Raw genomic sequence first — 18,625 nt, forward strand, 5'->3', positions numbered from 1 at the left:
CATTTCTTCTGTTGATAAAAACGGGTAAATCATTGTCTCTCCTCCAGCAAGAGCCTTATTCCAAGATAACAAACAGAACAAACATTTGGTTTTGATATTTTAGATATCATACAGGAGACTGGCAACTTCACAGCAATCAGCATCTAATCTCTTCTCATGCAAATAACATTTGCATGAAAGATCCATTGTTTAAACATCACATCTGCTTAAATAGAAGTAGGATGTAACATTTCCTGCTTCCCATTAATTTTATATATGAAAAAGGACCATATCGTCAAAACAACTCCTCCACATGTACACTTGTGAGCATGAATACATGCATATATATATGTGTGTGTGTGTGTGTGTGTGTGTGTGTGTGTATACGTATATCACCTCAGAAAGACCTACTTTTCTCACCTTTCACGGTACAACTCATGAAAAACCCGTGGACTTATAAATTATCACCATAAAGATTGAGTTGCTGAGACTGTCAACACTGACTGTTTCAGACTGGGTAACAGTTGCTAATTTTCAGCTGCCTGCAACACAAAACAATCCTTCAAATAGCTGAAAGATGAAGTCTCTGTTTTTATAATGCTGTCTTATCTGGTTATACCTTACTGCATTTTTTTAAATGTGCAATACAGCAAGCTTCCTTAGAGAAAAGGTAACGCCTTTTTTTCTCCATACACAAAATAACCAAAAAAATACTTTCCCACCCCTACAGTGACTTCATTAAATGAATGTTCCCTTTCTCAATGAAGCAAATTATAATCAATCCACAGCTGGCAGTGTTTAGCTAATCGTATAATTTGGGGTTGAGTGGCCCTGGTCACCTGCTCTTTCACCACCCCTCTCTTTTTCTGAAGCAGGTTTTTATTATATTCTTAAATTATCTAGAGGGAGCAATAAATAGGATCCACTAAATAAATTTGCTTGAGACATTTATATGAAATTTGAAAGTTTAATGTAACTGCCAAAAGCTTCTGGAATGCTGGCAGAATTAATCTTAATACTCATTACATTTATAGATTCAAATCAAGCCTGCGGACGTCAGCATAGGTGCCACTGCTAAGAAATAAGAAGTTTCCAGGAAATCTCTAAGTAAATTTAAAGTGGTTGCCAGCTTTGGAGAGGGAGGATTTAAAAAAATGATGTGATGGATGTGATCTATATGCCAGGAGGTGCAGCACTAAACACACATCGCTATAATTTTGGGGATGCTTTCTCCAATACAGGTTTTTATAACAAAACAGAATTAGAAATTAAGCTACATACCTCAAGCCTGGATTTTTATTTATTAATTTCTTTTTAATTAGAGGTTGCCATTCATTGGGCAGCCATCTCCAGCTGTGAGATCATTCCACACCTGATAAGCAGGAAAAGCCTAATTCTGCTGCAGTTCCTGCCCTCAAGTGTAAGCAGTGGCTTTAATTTGGGGGATGGAGGAACATAGAGAATGAGTTCTGGAGTATATTTATTACATTTGGCAGAGTGCACCTGAGCTTAAAAAACATGTGGAAACTAGGGAAAAATAATGAAAGTAACACTAAACAACATAACCAGAACTATCCACTTTGCTACCCACTCCACAGCTGAGCCAGACTGTGGCAGACAAGAGAGGCACTTCTTGGGATACACATCTTGTGGAAGTGTTACCTGAAGACAAAGCCAGACACCTGAGCTGGAGTCTGCTCCTCACTGTCTTCTTCATCTATAAATACAGTAACAGGAAATATTTGCCAACTGTAGCTTGCAATTAGAGCCAGAAAGAGAACAAGAAGATAGGAAGAGAGCAAAAGAGCTCTCATAGTATTCACTAACGCAACAGAGGGATAAAATCAAAGAAAAAGCAACCATAGGTCGAACATTGTGTTACATCTGAATTTCAGAATTTCTTCCACCACTACAACGACAATTTATCCAAGTCACTCTAGAAATGACAGGCCTGTAATGCACCAAGTCAGCACCAAGTTTTCCCACCAATGAAACATGAACTTCATTTATTCACGACAGATGCTAACTTGAAATTGTTGTTGAACTACAATATAAATGCAAACATAAGGAGCAGGTGAAAGAACTTCAAGTTATAAGAAGGGTGAAAATGGAATTACTTTGCTGCATATAATTCCACCTAGAAACCTCCCTTGCAGCGCAATTACTAACTACAGATAATGCAACGCTACGATCCATCTGGAATTTGAAAACAATAAGGTTAAGAGTGGCACAATAAAAAAGTTTTTTTCTGACTGAAAATACAACTGGCTGAAGTACGTTAAAATTCACAGAAAATCTCCTGCTTAGCTGGGTAGGAAGTTGAGGTGACAAATGACATATCAGGCTTTTTTCCTTTTTTTTTTTTTTTTGACTAAAAAAAAAATAAAGAACATAAAGGGGGTCACCAACCTTAGAACATCCATATAATAACAACAGAAAGGATAAAAACCAAAAAAAAAAAGACAAAAAAACGTAATTTATAGAGGAAGATGTAACTACTAAGACATGATTTCTGTAATCTTATCTCTTTGCTCTCATTTGGCAGTTACAGACTAAGACCTCCTCTCTCAATAAAGCATTCAGAGTGGTGTCAGTTATGGACATGCTGCCTACAAATACAAATTTTGAGAAGTTGAGTCCCAGCTCCTAAAACACACTTCTGAAGACTCGAGCACTCTCCCTTGACTCCCTGGTTTTGATTGCCTGAACAGATCTGATATTTATTATCTACAAATAAAGACAGCAGAATACCAAACCGAGCAACTGGTGACAAAATAATTCTGATGAAGGTCTCATTGTTGTGTTTTGTTGTTGTTTGTTTTTTAACAGAAGCTTGTGACAATGGCTCACCTCTTTGTAAAAGAACACAGAATAACCTGTTAAATTGACTGGGATGGTTCGTATTTTAGAAATTGTTGATACTTAATGTTTAAGAAAACATATATATATGTATATATATAAGTTCACCATTTCTGAATGTTCTGCCTTAAATTTCAACTTATAACAGGAAAAATTGAATTAAAAAAAAAACAAAACAAACACCTTGATACCTTCTCAGAATTCTTTGAGGTTTGAAATTTTGCCCAAGAGAATATAATTTAGCTTTATTCTAGACAGCCTTTGCAGAATTATCTTAAATGCAAAATATTGTGTTTCATCCAAAAAATAAAGGAATTTATTGCCCAAGTAATACCTAGAATGTTAACCTGGCAGACAACACGATCAACTTGTTAAATTTTATATACAAGCTCTCACTAATTCATGATGCTGAAGTGTTGCTGCTCTACTCCTGCCACAAATCAGTCACGGTTTTCCACTAACATGTTGTTTTACTACCCTTTGTAACTGAAAGCACAAAGTAAAGTCATAAAATATGCAGTGTTTCTCTTGTCTATAAGCTAGACTGAACGTGTTCATTGGACAAAACTGGGAATAATACCTGTGAGTATTATCACAGATTACTTTTCATTAGAAAAGAGTCCGCCTTCGTGTTATCAATTGTTTGTAAAAACTAATAGTCAACCTCAGATATATTTATATATCCCACACAGAAACAAAAGCATTGAAGTTAATTAAGCCCATTGATCAGCAAGGGAAATTGATATGAATATAGCAATCTTGTGCACTGGAATTAATTACATCAAGTTTTTGACCATACCACAAATAAAGCTCAGGATGTACTAATGAGATTATCAAGAACACAAACTGTAAATCTCGAATAACATTCAATAATATACATTCCCCACAGAGCAGCATTAGCAGCCTTCCAGGCAACCACCTTACAAGCACATATTTAGATGTCACATTCAGAAAATTACTTCACCCTTAAACATGAAACACCCACCTTTTCTCAGGGGTTGCAGAACAAGTATATTTTACCAGTGAAACACAGAAATAGGTTCAGATTTCTGAATGGTGCCATTCCTAATACTTTGTTTTTACCTGGTATGCTTCTCTGCCCTTTTCTCTCTCCCCTTCAGCAGGCTGTGCTCTCCTCAACCAGGTATTTCCCCATTTAAAGCACAACAGAACACCCTAATGCACATATAATCCACACACTCTTATTTGTTTCCATCTGAATTATTTCCTTAACAGGTCCTTCCTCACCTCTGATTACCACGATTACTATGATTTTATTCACCAAAATTTAAATCATAATTTTATCAAAAATATTTAAAATCAACATTTTTTACTCCTTGTTTCTATTCTGTGTTTTTCTGATTTCAGCCTCCTACCGAGTATCCTGCTATGCTCCTTTCTGCGTTAACTCAAGTCTGCCTTCTATTTTCAAGCATTTTGTTTAGTCTACACACTTCTTCGGTTCCTGTCACTGAAGTGTCAGGTAAGAGTCATCTCCACGGACATTTTTAGTCCAAGGACATCCAATCACTGGGACAGCCCTAAAATCAAATTCTAAGCGAACTGGTCAAACTACAGCCAATTAGTGCGAGTGCTTCTCCTGACAACTTTTGTAAAGATAGATATTAAAGACAAATAACCAATCTTTTAAAAAAGTGTCTTCCCTGAGAATCTGTAACAGTTAAAAAAATAAACAAATCAAAGAACGCAGGAAAGCTTACCTTTCGATCCTGGATGGATACAGTCTCTTAAAAACCTCCAGCTTAATACGTACTACATCCTTTCTGCTTTTCTGAGCAATCTTTTTCTTCTGTAACTTCCTGTCTTCTGGCTTGCTAGCTGCACTTTATTCTATGTACGTGCAAAGGAACCCAAGATGTTATCCAGAGTTGCTCACTTCTACTCTGTCTCCACAGCGTTCATGTCACTTGTAGCACCGAAGCTGCTGAGAAGCCAATGCATCAGCTCTGTGAAAGAGAAAGTCAAAATAAACCAGGGCACGCAGACACAGCACAGGGTGATCAGCTTCATAGATCCTGATCATGATGCCAGAGTGAAAATAAAACACGGAAAGCTGCAATGATCAAGCACAGCAGTTTGGAGGTGCTAATGAAAAAATAACACAGCCTGTGAATACAGGTCACAAGCATGAAAACCTTCAGAAAAGAAGGAAGAAAAAAAAAAAAAAAAGAAGAAGAGAAAGCAGGATCTGATACCAGATAAGCAATTGCAGAGGGTAAGCTGGATACAGAGAGCAGAACTTGTTAGCCTGAATGATACCAAGGGACGTGCCTTGTAAAACGATCAATACTCAAAGGCTCAAATAAAGGACTTGGTTGTCTTCCCCGCCCCCACAACCTGAAACAAATCTCCTCTACTTCTAGATATTTCACACTGCCTGCTACAAAACCTCTCACATTTCTTTCTAGAATTAAAGTTCTGCTCAGCACACTGTTTTTCAGATGTGAACACAAAAAAAGCACACAGTAATTACAGCTTAAAACCCTGTGTTTCTCCAATAAACCCCAACTGATATTAAACAGATGTCCAACAGCATACATCAAAATACAGAAAACACAACTGGAAAATTTCAGAGCTGCACCATGCAGTGGGCAGGGCAGCCTCGAGCTGAGCACCAGAGAGCTGCTGTAGCAGCAGGGAGAGAGGCTGGGGAGGAATTGCACCAATATATATATTTATTTTTTTCTTACAGTCATTTTTTCTTAATGAAAAACAAATCGATTTGCAACACTCTTTTCATAGATAAATGAGAAAAAGCCTTGGTCTAAACAGAGAGAGAAAAGGAGATCTACACAATTCTGTGAGTGAAACATCATTACATGCCTTAGGAACACAAACAACAAGGAGTTTTGCTGGTAGAGACACAGGGCAGAGCAGTAGAGCTTCTTTAACAACACAGGATATTTTCCTTAAACAAGTATTCAACTCCCAAGATGTCTTCCATCACAAATGTGCTTCAATTGCTATAAACCTTCAGTTGACGCTCAGGAATATGACTTTACTTCTTTGTCACAGCAATGAGTAAATACTCTTTGAAAATAAAAATAAAAATTAATGATATATCCAGCAATTGCTAACTTCTGAGTACTTGAATCCCTAACTTTAAAAAATTCTTTGACACACGATGTGTTTTTTTTCATTGTCCAGAATGTGTGCATACAGATACAGCCATGTATCACCTCTGTGTCAAGCGTTTTATAACTCAAAGAGAAAGGTGCTCTCCCCAAAAAGCTGCCTCTCCAAGACTTACTTCCAAGAAGAAGAAATTCACCAATTCCTCTTCCTGTTATCAGTGCTATGAAAAAGGAAAGCCACCACAAATTGCACAGGCCCTTTCCTCTAGACAAGCGCCATTTAGCCCACAGTTCCTACACCTCACTGGCAATCTTCCACTGCTCGAGTGTGCTAACATTAATAAAATAGTTCAAGGTGAACACGAACTCTTAAAAATATGTCAAGGACTGGGGAGAAAAGGAGTATTAGAGAGGGAAAGCCATTATAGATATGAAGAATAAAATCAAGTCAATTATGATCCTCAAATCTCAGGTCTACCAAACTGCCCTAATAAATTGGCCTGTACGAAGAAAAACAAGCAGGGAAACAATTAGGAGAAATAATAGACTTTCAAGTAATTCTCCCTGAGAAAAAGGACTTGAAAGTCTCCTTCAATTCAACAAAGATGAGAAATCACGCAACTTTTTCAAAGCGTACTGGGTTCCGTACACCTTTGCTACCTATATCAGTAGGCAGACAAAATTTCCTTCTGTTTTCCCCGCAAGTGTGTATACACGTGTATGAGAGAAGAGACTGCAGCACTGCAGCTTTTGCTTGACATTTTTGTCATCTTCCCTATATTCACCCACCAAATCTCCCCCTCCAATCCATTTTTTCTTCTCCACCATTTTAAAGTACCTTTTAGCTAGTGCTCACATTACACCACTGCTACTTATCTCGAAAATCATCCAGACACAAACTAAAACTCAAAAATTTAAGGATGGGAGTTGCCTAGGCCTTCAAGCAGCATGTTTTCCAGCACTTAACTTAAAGCGTACAAAATAAAACGTAGTTCAAAAATTAAAAGTTATCGCTCTTAAATGAAGTGAGATACTTTAATGAGAATGGTTCCTGTGGGAAGAAGTATTCTAATACGAGCAGGAACACAAGGAACAAGCAGGAATACAAGGAACAACCTTATCCTGGTAGAGACAAATCATCCCATTAAAGCCTCGTGGCATTGGCAGGGCCCCCTGCCCCCAGCCCCATCCAGGCTGGCTTTGGGCACTGCCAGGGATGAAGCACCCACAGCTCCTCAGGGCAGCCTGTAACGATGGAGCAAAGTTATATATAGAGGGGCACAGGATCAAAAAGAGAACCTGGGGAATGGCATCCAAATGCCCCAAAAAAATAACAGCTACACAAGAAGTAACATTCCCAAGGAGCAGAATTTTCTGGCTCATTTCTTCTGTCTCCCATTTGTTCTCCACCTCAAGTGTATGTTCTGGCAGGAAACCCTCACAGAAGGCTGCTTGCATCTCGTTACTAATACATCTCCTTCACGCCAAGTCTTTTTTCTTTTTAATGAAGAATTCTTCATTAACAAAAAAATGCCAAATGATCTATTTTCCTTTAGAGGTGAGCCAAATCTGCATACTTGATTTCTTACCTAATGTGGTCCATTTATACCAAGTACAGCTTCCAATTTCTCCCCACCATGACACAGGCTTCTTCTTCAACATTGCGCCACTGCCATTTAAGTCCCCAAAGAACATAAAAAGGAATCTATTTGATTAATATCTGCCTCACAGTAGCATTCAGTGGAACTACAGCAATGGACTGGTTTTACAATTCACCAAAGATTTATATTTTTTAATCGATATAGCTCACGTAGTCAGAGAAGACCAGTATACTCTGGAACAAGCTAGTCAGTAATAGCCAAGACGGTAACACTGCTGGACTGGGGGGTTCCAGAAAGGGAGAACACTGAAAGCAGCAGCCAGCAACAGCAGAGACTGAGCAGATGCGTTATGCCATTTCTTCCACTTTCTCTCCAGGCAGAGTACTGTTCCGAGGCCTGTTACACGTGAAAGCAGTCTTCATAACTTCCACACACTTTTGAAAATAAATTGTTCTGAGCGTTCCTCAAAGCACATCATATAACCTTTGAAGCTATGTATGTGATGCAGCGGTTTAAATTCTGGTCCTAACGCAGCCTGGAAAGCCTGGCCTATACTGTAAGCTTTTACAGATATCCCTTGGAAGTAATTATTTTCTTAATCGCAAACCCAAAAGATATCATAAGACAAAATACAAACACTACAAAGGCAAACCAGAGGGACAGAGAAAACAGCACAGCATACATCAGCATGACATTGACAGAGCTCTGTAGCGTCAGCCTGACCATTTGGCTTGAAATAAGGATGCAAATAAGTGGTAGGCTGCCACTTAATTCCAGTCCTTACCGTCAATCTCTCCCCGTGCCACTAAGGCATACGTCAATGTGTGCTGTACTGAAATACATACATCTACAGATCTGTAACAGTACTGAAAAAATATTGTGGTTTTATGTTGCCTTGATGGAGGTATTAAATCAGACCATAATAATCCCATGAGCTGATGCATTTAGAAGTCATTACACGGAACGGTCTACAGTCCACTGTCTTCGGGATCTGCAGTCCTGATGCTGTTCCTCTGGGTGCAATGGGAATGCTTATAAAGAAGTTAAATGCTCCCATGTCTGCTCAAGTGGTCTATGCCACAGACATATCCTCCAGATAGAGCAAATAATGCCCGTATCTTCTGTTCCATGAGCTAGGTCTTCATGGTCTTTAAATGCTTAAGGAAAGAGGATTTGCTCTGGACCAAAAATAAACAACTGTCGGCGTAGTAAGATATTTAAAGCAAGGGCAAAAGACTTTCAGGACTAGCCATTTTTCAACACAGACTACAACCGAAATACACACTCCTGTTTTAATCTAATTCAACCGTGCATCATGTTTTACATTCTAAGATTTATTTGAAGAACACTGAAATGCCTTGCAGAATAAGCTTTGATACCCTGATGAGGAAAACTGACTGTCACTACATCCATTTTACAGCTGAACTCGCATCAAGAGTAGTGCTGCCACAAACCTCCACCAAGCAGCACAACCAGTGCGCTTCTCTTTGAGCCACCCAATGCCACAGCTTTCTGCGAATCACGTCTTACAAGCCCCACGTTTTCTGCCCTGAAAACAGCAGCAAATCAAAATTTAGCAAAAAGTACAATTACAGACAGGATGGCTTTAATACACTTGTACAATTGTTAGTTATGTGACCTGACCTTCTAAAAAGCATCATGACAAGCGCAAATAAAGTTTTCAAGAACACCATGAAATGTACCGTAACTACATTCATCCTCCTCTCTCGTTTCCTTGTTATATGTATTGCTTGACAGATTTGTGTTTCAGGTATAATATAAAACACTAAAGTTACATCTGGTTAAGTTTAGGTGGAAATCTAGAACTCAAACTCCCCCATTTTTATCATATTCTACTTGAAATCGAGCTTTAACATTATCACTATGCTTTATACTCCTAATGCAGTTCAGAAAACAGTTTAATCTTGATCAAAGATTAAAGAAATCTGAGTTGAAAAGAATGCAAAACCCAAAATACTGCACCTCTTCCAAGCCAAAATAATGCATAATGTTGTCTGTAACACCCTCCAGCACTGAAAGTTTCCCTCCAAGCTGCAATGAAACAAAAATTAATATTGCAATTCCCTGAGAGAACGACCACGCACACTCATGTGCCATTCATTTACCTCTACACCACTTGTGCATCAAAGTCTTGTGTGCAAACTTTGAAGGCTCAGAGTCTGACTGTCAAGCACTAACAAGTACAGAAAAGATTGAAGGTTAAGAAATAGCTTCCTGCGGTTATTCCAAGGGATAAACTGCTCCTACGTAGTCTCCCATCGCTCAGCTGAGCCGGCAAACCGAGCAGAGGTACCACAGATGCCAGGCAGGGAGAAGTGAGGATGCTGTGGTTCTTTAGGAGGTTGTTCTCCTTTAGCGGTAGCTCTGACTTCCACGCTCCTTACTCAGAGCAACAACACAGGGGTGAGCTGTTTAAAGAGCTGAGCATTTCTAATTCTCCAAGTACCATATTTATCATATGTATTTTTTTTAATACTTGTGTTTAGTCAGATCATGACTTCAAAGTCAACTGGCTAAAGAAAAAAAAAAAAAACACTTAACCTCTGACGTGATATTTGAGTTTTACTGAAAAACAATAATCAAAATAATTATTATCAAAATCACTCTTAATCATGGGTAGAAACACACAGTTTCTCCACAGTTCTGACTGCACGATTAATTAATGTATTCTGAGTCTATTCACCAGGTTGAGCAAATCTAAAAATACGCCAGTGCTAAGAATGATGATTTCTCTGTTTGCTCTGCAGACAGCTTTCCTGCTCGCTGTCTTCAGGGAATCCTCTGCCTGGTGCCTCCACATTTCAGATTCAAAAAGAGATTTCAAATAATTTTCTGGCAGTTCTCCAATATTAACTATGACAATATCAATTCAGCAGAGAAATGCCAGATTTCATATCGCGTCTGAGTGGGTGGGATTGACAGCACTTTGTTAATGCCCGTCCCCCTCCCCGCTTTTATTACAAATAATTTTTATATCTATTTTCCTAACAAAATTTGATTTTGTCAACATATCCAGTGGGCTTACAATACAGCTATTGTTGCTGGAAATGTCAGTACTTCAAATGTGATTCTTGATGTAGCTCTTATAGGATATGGAGAAATAGCCAAGTAAATTTATTCTTTGTATCTAAATGTCACTTCAGGTATAAAATATATTAAATATCATGAATAGAAGAAGTATGTGCACTGTATATCTAATGTGATGACTTGGATAGGAAACAAAATTAAATCTTCCATACAGACTACAGTACCTAAGTGGAGGATATCAATGGCCCTTCTGTGAGTGGAAACATACAGTGCAGATGCAAGTAATTTTACAAGATCCTTATTGTAATCATACAACGTAGAAACATGATGAAATCAAGATGTTATAGTTTAAAATACAATGCACTGAAAGCCATTATATGCCTAGCGTAATGAGTATTTTAGACAGAGACATAATCACAAAGTAAAACTTTATCTCACATCACTAATGTAAAACCTGTATTCTCATGAGACAGTTTTCAGCAAGCCTCCATCCAAGTCCTTCCACAAAAGTCAGCAACGCCTCCATTTATGGAAGCTGAGAAAATATTAGGGGAAATAAAGTGTCTTTGCATGTGTAAATGATTGGCTAAAAGACAGGAGAAAGAAAGTTGGAGTAAACAGTCCACGTTTTCACAGCGGAGCATTGCGGAGAGATGAGGCAGGAGCTGTGCTGTCCACCAGGTTCCTAATTAAGCTGTGAAAAGAGGAAGGTGACACTCTGTGCACGATGCTAAGGTATGTAAGGCAAGTAGAGATGAAGACCACCTGCAAAGATCTGCAGATGGACCTTCCACGTCTCAGTGACTGGGCAATCAAAGTGATAGATGGAACGCACCAGAAAGAAGTAACGTACCTGGGGGGTGAAGGTCCTGGCTCTACACACAGAACGATGGGCTCTGAGCTGAATATCAACACGCAGGAGTAATAACGTGGGGCTGCAGCTATTAGTTCTGTGACAAAATCGGCTCAGACTCCTTGACACTCACATATAAATGGCAATAATTAGAAAAGGAATACAAAACAGAGAAAAATTAATTTGTCACCGTATAAAACTTAGAGTGCACATTTCTCAGACATAATTCTCATGTCCCTAATCTCAAAAAGGATATGATAGGCTTATAAAAGGTTCGAGAAAGGAAGGGCTCAGGCTTTTCAGGCAGGAGAGAGTGATGCCTCTGCAGAGAGGGGACAGAGGTCTACAAATTCCAGAGAGAGATGGGAAGGGTAGAATCCTAGCCTGTTGCTCACTGTCCTCAGAGAAAGGTTCAAAATGAAGAAAGAGATGTGGGGGGTGTCCCAGAAAAGGGGAGAAAACCCCTGTAACTGTGTCTCTGGCTACCCAACGACCTGAGCTTGCTGGTGGCTACAAGAATTTTCTCAGGAAGTTTTATGGCATACTTGGTCTGACCTCATACCTCCATACAGCACCTGCTTTTCAAGCGAAGAACCCTATCCTATAAATGATGGAGAGGCACAGAAATCAAGTGGTATCCAGAAGTGGCAGAGAAAAAACCTCCTCCTTGGACTCTTCGTGGCTGAGGCAACCGCTGAGTAAGCAACATGGGACGTGAGCACGTCAGTGCTTCACATGTATAAAAGAAAAAAAAAAAAAAAAAAGATCACTTTCAGCCTGGTAGTTCAGCCTCAACACTCATCCAGTGGAGATGAGAACTGAGAACTGGGGCGGGAGGACCCCAGCAGAGGCTCTATGGTCACAGCAGTGCTGCACACTGATGCTCTGCGACTCCCACAAGCCCAAGCCCTGCCTTTTGGTCTCTGCCAACTTCAGTATCTGGCTTCTGCTCCCAAAACATTCCCCAGACTTGGACCAGCCCTGCCTGTAACTCCCTGCTCACACTAGTAGCCCTTGGGGCAGAACATCTTCCCCCACATCAGGAACAAGAAGATAACGTATGTGTGAATGTGTATGCAGACAAGCACATGATAAACAATAGACAGGGAGCATTTATGCAGGTTCCCCCTTTTCAGGATACCTGGCTCTCAAAGCCCAGCATCTACATTCTAGTCTAGACTGAGCCCAAAGGTCTAATTAATTTGCTCAAGGTTTAGCAGATAGCTGCTGCAGAGATGAGAATCAGATTCCAGTCCTGTGCAGTACTTTAATTGCACTGTATCGCCTCCACAACCTGATTTATTTTCCTCGGGTCTGCTCTACTATAAATAATTAACCTTCCTCTATAATGCCCAAAAGCTCATTACATGCTCCAGTCAAACCATTCATAATTATTAAGTTATCTGATGGTGTTTGCCCTATCGTGTACTTGAGCACCTCAGTGTCAGAGAAGGTCTTAAAGCATTTACAAAATAGGTAAATAATTTATTTTTACCTCTGAACATGACTGACTCTGGCCATTTGCTGTTTCATATTGCATATTGTTAAATGCAACCCGTCACCTAAATTACAGGATGTTACCACTTTCCATACGAATGTCTGAACGACCAGCAGTATCAAGCCGTAAGTGGGATTTTATTTAACAGCAGCCGCTCTTGTTTGGGCATGAATACCCTGTGCCTGTGTGAATGCAGATACCCACGGAATTAAAACTTGTTCTCTGAACGCTCGCTAAAACAGAAACACATCATAGATGCTTGCGAGAAGCCTGAGCATGACTGATAAGAAAGCAATATAAATCTCAGCATACGTCTGCAAACAATTCTACAACTTTCAGCTGATTCTAACTGCAGATTACTGATCTTCTCCAGGCGTCCACGTTTTCATCTTCGGCTAAAAATATCCGCTTACACAGACCGGCAAAGAAGCAGTTCAGGGTGCCCAAACTTTAATAAATCAGAGCCATCGATTCAATCTCATGTAAATGAAGCTTCCCACTGTCCTTTCTAAACAAACAAGGAGGACACAGAGGCCTGCACATAATCACTAAATTACAAAGAACAGATGCGAGACATTAACAAGGAAACGCTCATGCTGGCAAGGAGAAAACACTATAAAACAGCACGCACTGTACCAAGCCAGATTGGCTTTTAAATGACTCATACTTAAGAGATTACAAACAACAAGGAACAAAAATAAAATAGTTCACTTGACTGGGCCTAATACACTTTAGTTACTTTAAATTAACTGCTAATTGTGCCATTTCTTTCCCTTGCACTTTTCCTTCTGACATCCTGGTTGAAGTGTCTTGATGGAAGGGAATGTGCTACAAAAAGCACGTCCTAAGCCTAGGCATTTACCAGTTGCAAATTTATTAGTGCTCCCTTCAAAACATGCATTTGTTTCCCCAAAAAGAAAGCACCTCTCCCGACTGCCGCCCCGAGGCATCACTACACCAAGTGGGCGTGTGATGCATTTCTTTCTCAGTTTTCTAAATGTGCTGTCTGAAGTTTTATTCCATTCGTCCCATGCATCGTAGGGCCCATTTCTCACCTCCCACTGAGCACGAGGAATGGAGGAACAGGAGCCGGTCACTTCTTGCAGCGATCAGCAGCGCACCTCTACAGACCTCTGTGCAGAGCTGCCCAGCGTTCTCCTGCGTGGCCAAGTCACATCCCAGGACCCAGGGGAGCAGAGAAAGGGCTGCCACGAGGTGCAGAACCACGCAGGCAAAATTCAAAAGGCAGCTGAAATTCTGTGCACTTTAATTAAGATCTTAAGGCAGTTATGACAATTGTTTGGAATTGGGCTTTTTACATATAAAATTGGTGTGGACGCTGCCTGCCTCTCTCACACACACATTTTGTATTCCCCTGCCTGCCCTACAAGCTTTCTTTCCTGTTTGTAGCAACTTTATGGCTTACTGTCCAAGGACAATTTAATCAGCTCACCCAACAGCGTATACTGAAAAATGCAATCTCGGCTTGCAACACTAATGCATGCAAATTCCCCAGGCCCACATGTACTCCAGCCATTATGTCTTATATTCATATGCGAGCTGTGTCAAGGAAATTCAGAGTCCTTTCCTTTTCTCCTTGAACAAGGCTCTAATTCAGTCTCATCCTTCCAGAAGCCAAAGTCACCAGCCACTGCTGCTCTATCAGGTGACACAGAACCGGACAATTAAGGTTTTGGGGCCACACACAAGGGCTCAAGCACTTTCCATTTGCCTTACTTAATAAACCAAAAAAATTACCATGTTCTTGTAATATTCTGTCTAAACCTTGTCTCGCAGGACTACTGACAACCAGAAATTTCCTCTATTGCAAAAGAAATGGTAAAAAGCATCCCAAATCAAATGCTGCTGGTGGCTCCCTCCTTTAACTGCCCTTCTCCCACTCGGACCCAAACGATGACAGTATTTGCAACACCAACTGCAGAGAAAGTTGCTTCCGTATCTTGTTTGTGCCTAAGAACAACAGCTCAGAGATAAAATGCCCCAAGCACAGGGCAGACGGGCAGAAAATACTCACTGCGCTCAAGTACCAACCCGGCAGCAGGTCCCAGCCTCACACTACCAAAGCAGCAGCTCTGGCTCCTGTCGGCATCTTGGTGGCTCTGAAATACTGCTTGAGTAACAAAACCTTGAAAACAGCATGTAGTCATGCAAAAAGGAGGAAATCTGAATAAACAGTGACTTCAGATTTAGCAAGCTCACATGAACAATCCAGCGGACAAGGCAAGCCGCACTCATTGTTCCCTTCCTGCATGGAAATCAAGCAGCGGGGGATTGAGAAAAGCACGCTAAGGCTGCTCAACAGCAACTACAGACAGCACACAACCCAGGTTTTGCACCATCTTAACCCAGGTTAACTGTGAAATGATAGCCCTGAGCAGATTTCCAGCCTTCTTTTGGAATAACTTCAGTCCTCAGCGGGTCAAGAAAGCCCAAAACCCAGTTGTAACAAAGAAAGGAAAGTTAAGAAGGGCCTTGCACATCACTGGACACAGGTCTACAATCCCACATGCAAGTAGGCAGTACAGATCCAACTTAAAATTGATGCTAGGGCTCACTCCAACACTCCAAAGGAATTATTTCAAAGAGATTAGTATGTTGGTGGAGACAACACACTGCACCTTACAGGTGGGAACGTCACCCTTTCTAAAGATTTCCACTGATGGAGAAAGCAACATCCTTCTGTAAACTGTCTCAGGGCTATTTAAAGCTGTTACAAATCTGGGCTTTGCCATCTGAATTTTATTGAATCCTTTTGCCAGGCTTTCTTATGTCTTCATCTACTAGATTGAAGAGCACTTTAGTACAGCATGATGTATAGATACTTAGCCAGACAGAAGTTGTATTAAAACACCGCTGCATTAAAGAGTGTTAAAGCAGTTTTTGTTTGAACAAAATGGACAATTCCTTCTTCTCTGAAGATCAACAGTTTCTGCAGCTCTTTCCTGTACCAACTTTGATGATGCAGATATTCAGAGCTGATTCTCCAACGCAGGAATGAACTCAGCAGTACTTCACATGGAATAACACCCCTTTGGAGTCCAGGCTGCTATTGCTCTATAATTATTATTATGCACATCCACGTAAGTCTGTTCTCGAGAACACTAGAGAAAATACAGATGAATTTAATTGGCTGTAAGCATTTAGCTTCATTATCCAAAATGTATCAGTGTGTGAGGAGAGTAGTATTTCTTGGTCATTATAAAGAAGAGGGCTAATCTTGCAGTGGGCAGCTGGGAAGTGGAGAAGTACACCCTTTGCGAACCCGAGAAAGCAATACATGGAAGAGACAGTCTTCAGAGGTGATCAAAAGAGCAGCTGGAAACAAAGCTGAAGTTAAGTAAAGAAACTGTTTCGTTCAAAGTTTTCATCACATTTCTATTGAAGAATAAGAACTGCCATCTCGGAGCCCAGTTACAGCACTTGTGATGAAGTTCTTTGACTTAAGCTGCAGAAATGCATACTTTCTCTTCCTAAACCAAATACTTATGTTCATAATCCATCTTTAACAGGTTTATTCAAATCCATTATTCCTGTTCAAATTTCTGAGAAATTTTAAAGTAAAATGTCAGGAAAGGATACAAGAAGAAGGTAGCCTCGCAGCTGTGGAGAACTGTAAACCTCAATTTTAGTGCCAATGTTGCCATTGTGTTCAAGGCGAAAGAAACCTGAGCACATCGCCTACCAGTGCTTCTCCCTCTACTTTCACAACTAACTTGTGAAATCAAAGGACTGTGCTAGCACCTGTGATATTCAAGGCACATTTTCACTAGCAGCAGCAATGCACGGTGGCATTAAAAATAAAGACTTCAAACATCCCTATTTCTCCTGTGCACTACAAAGGCAAACAAACACAACCCTATTAGAATAATAGTAACAGAAGATTCTACCTTTTAAGGGATAAAAATGAATGGACAAGGACCAGAAAGTGATAGAAAACATTTAAAATGTGTTTGCACTTCATGTTTCTATGACAAGGTCTGTAGGGTTATAGTTTGAGGGGATCTGAATATTTATTTTCCAAAAAAAAGCAGAACTACTATTTCCTATAAAGTCACTACGATTCTCAGCACGTTTCATTCATTACACACGCAACAAAGCACCACAAGGCAGGAACAAGTAGGTACTGCATTCACCAAGGCCATGCAAGTCCCTCAGAAGGCATAAAAAACGCAGTGGTTGAGACCCCAAGCTGTTAGGAAATATCCCTTTTTATTTTTGGACATCAGGAAGAATTACCACTCACAAGATTACCTCCACAAGACCCTAAAGGTCTCCATTTGAGTATTTCTGAAGGAGAAAACAGATGCAAGCTTGGTTTTGCTGGAGCAAACTATGATGTTTGAAAGTCAAGGCGCACAAGCCAGATGATAACAGAGTAAATGTAGGATTCATCTACATGGAAACCATCCACCTTTAAGGTAAGGGACCTTTACCTTCAGGCAGACTAGAAACCAGGCAAAGAACTGCACAATCAGTCAAACTGGCTCAGCTCTTTTAACTTCACAGAAGAAAATGCCGTGTGTGTCTACTTTATCCATGTTTATCCTCCTCTAGGGTCTAGAATGTCTTGAGAAAGGTGATGAGTGATGCAGCTTATCCTGTGTGCTTTGAAACAACCACTAATGCCATGCCCGAGAAGCACATGGTGCAGGTCCTTCACTAGCGGCCCATTTAACACCTGGGAATTGAGAGCAGTCTCTGCAAGTATTGCTCCGCCAACAAACTACGTCCATCTCGCCAAACACAGAGCCTAAGCCCCAAATCTGACTTTGTTTTAAGGATACAATTTCCAGAGAGGCCCAGCAGTGTCGGATGCAAATCCAGTACAGGCACATAGCACAGCTGATGGACAGCACTCCTTCAGGTATTAAGAAAAGCACTGTCTTATCCCTTCCAAACGTTTTCAAAGTAGTGAAGGGCAGGGCCCTTGAGAAAGCCAAGAAGGAAGGACATGCATCTATCAGCCTAGGGTCAGGCCTCCCTGGCTCAGAAATCCACGTATAACTCTCAGTTATCAGCTACGAGGCCTAAGTTAAAAACATTTCAGCGACTATTCTTCCTTTGCCATGGCAGCTTATTTTTTAGAAGTGAACAGCGAGTTTCTTGCTATTGTTGGAATATGTAATAATCACAGTTACCCTTTGCCGAGGGCAATTTCCACAGTCAGAAACACAGCCTTCCTGTGAATTAGGTGGTAATTGGATTCTTCTTTGCTTATTTATGTTCTTCGCTATTTATTTATGTTAGAACATTATCAGCACGAGTTATTCATCAGGGTGTGAACCGTGAAACACACAGGGATACGGGGTAGAACAGACTGACACATTTCAGCTCCAGGACACAGCTATTCTTAGCTCAAGTCATGCACTCCCAAACGAAACACCAGCACAGCATCTGGGACCAGCCTCGTGCTGGGGGGCAAGGAAGGGAGTGTGGAGCTTTTTATGTTTGCACTTGAGCAATCATAGCCTGAGCTCTTTTAGAAGCAGGGGCAGCAGCAGCAGCCATGTACTCATGCAGAGCCTGTGCCAGGGGGGTCACAAACATGTGGCCATAGCGCAGCAGAAACGAGCTGCCCTCCTCACTCTGTCAAATGGTCACTGAAGACACCAAAAACTCCCATTGCCTAAGCAGGCCTTGCCTAGGAATAAGCCAAAATTTCTACAGTCTG

At 40.5% G+C, this 18,625-nt stretch overlaps 1 protein-coding gene across 5 annotated transcripts in view; it reads right to left on the reverse strand.

Moving 5' to 3' along the window:
* Positions 1-18,625, reverse strand: part of PCDH15 (protocadherin related 15) — a 773,967-nt gene that overhangs the window by 590,331 nt on the left and 165,011 nt on the right. For all 5 annotated transcript variants that reach the window (XM_068688403.1, XM_068688402.1, XM_068688405.1 and 2 more), the window contains one exon: positions 4,560-4,805. The gene's annotated coding sequence lies outside the window, so the exon portion shown is untranslated. The remainder of the gene's footprint in view (positions 1-4,559; positions 4,806-18,625) is intronic.

Source organism: Anas acuta, chromosome 7 (assembly GCF_963932015.1).
Source record: "Anas acuta chromosome 7, bAnaAcu1.1, whole genome shotgun sequence".
In the NCBI taxonomy this organism is placed as follows: domain Eukaryota; kingdom Metazoa; phylum Chordata; class Aves; order Anseriformes; family Anatidae; genus Anas; species Anas acuta.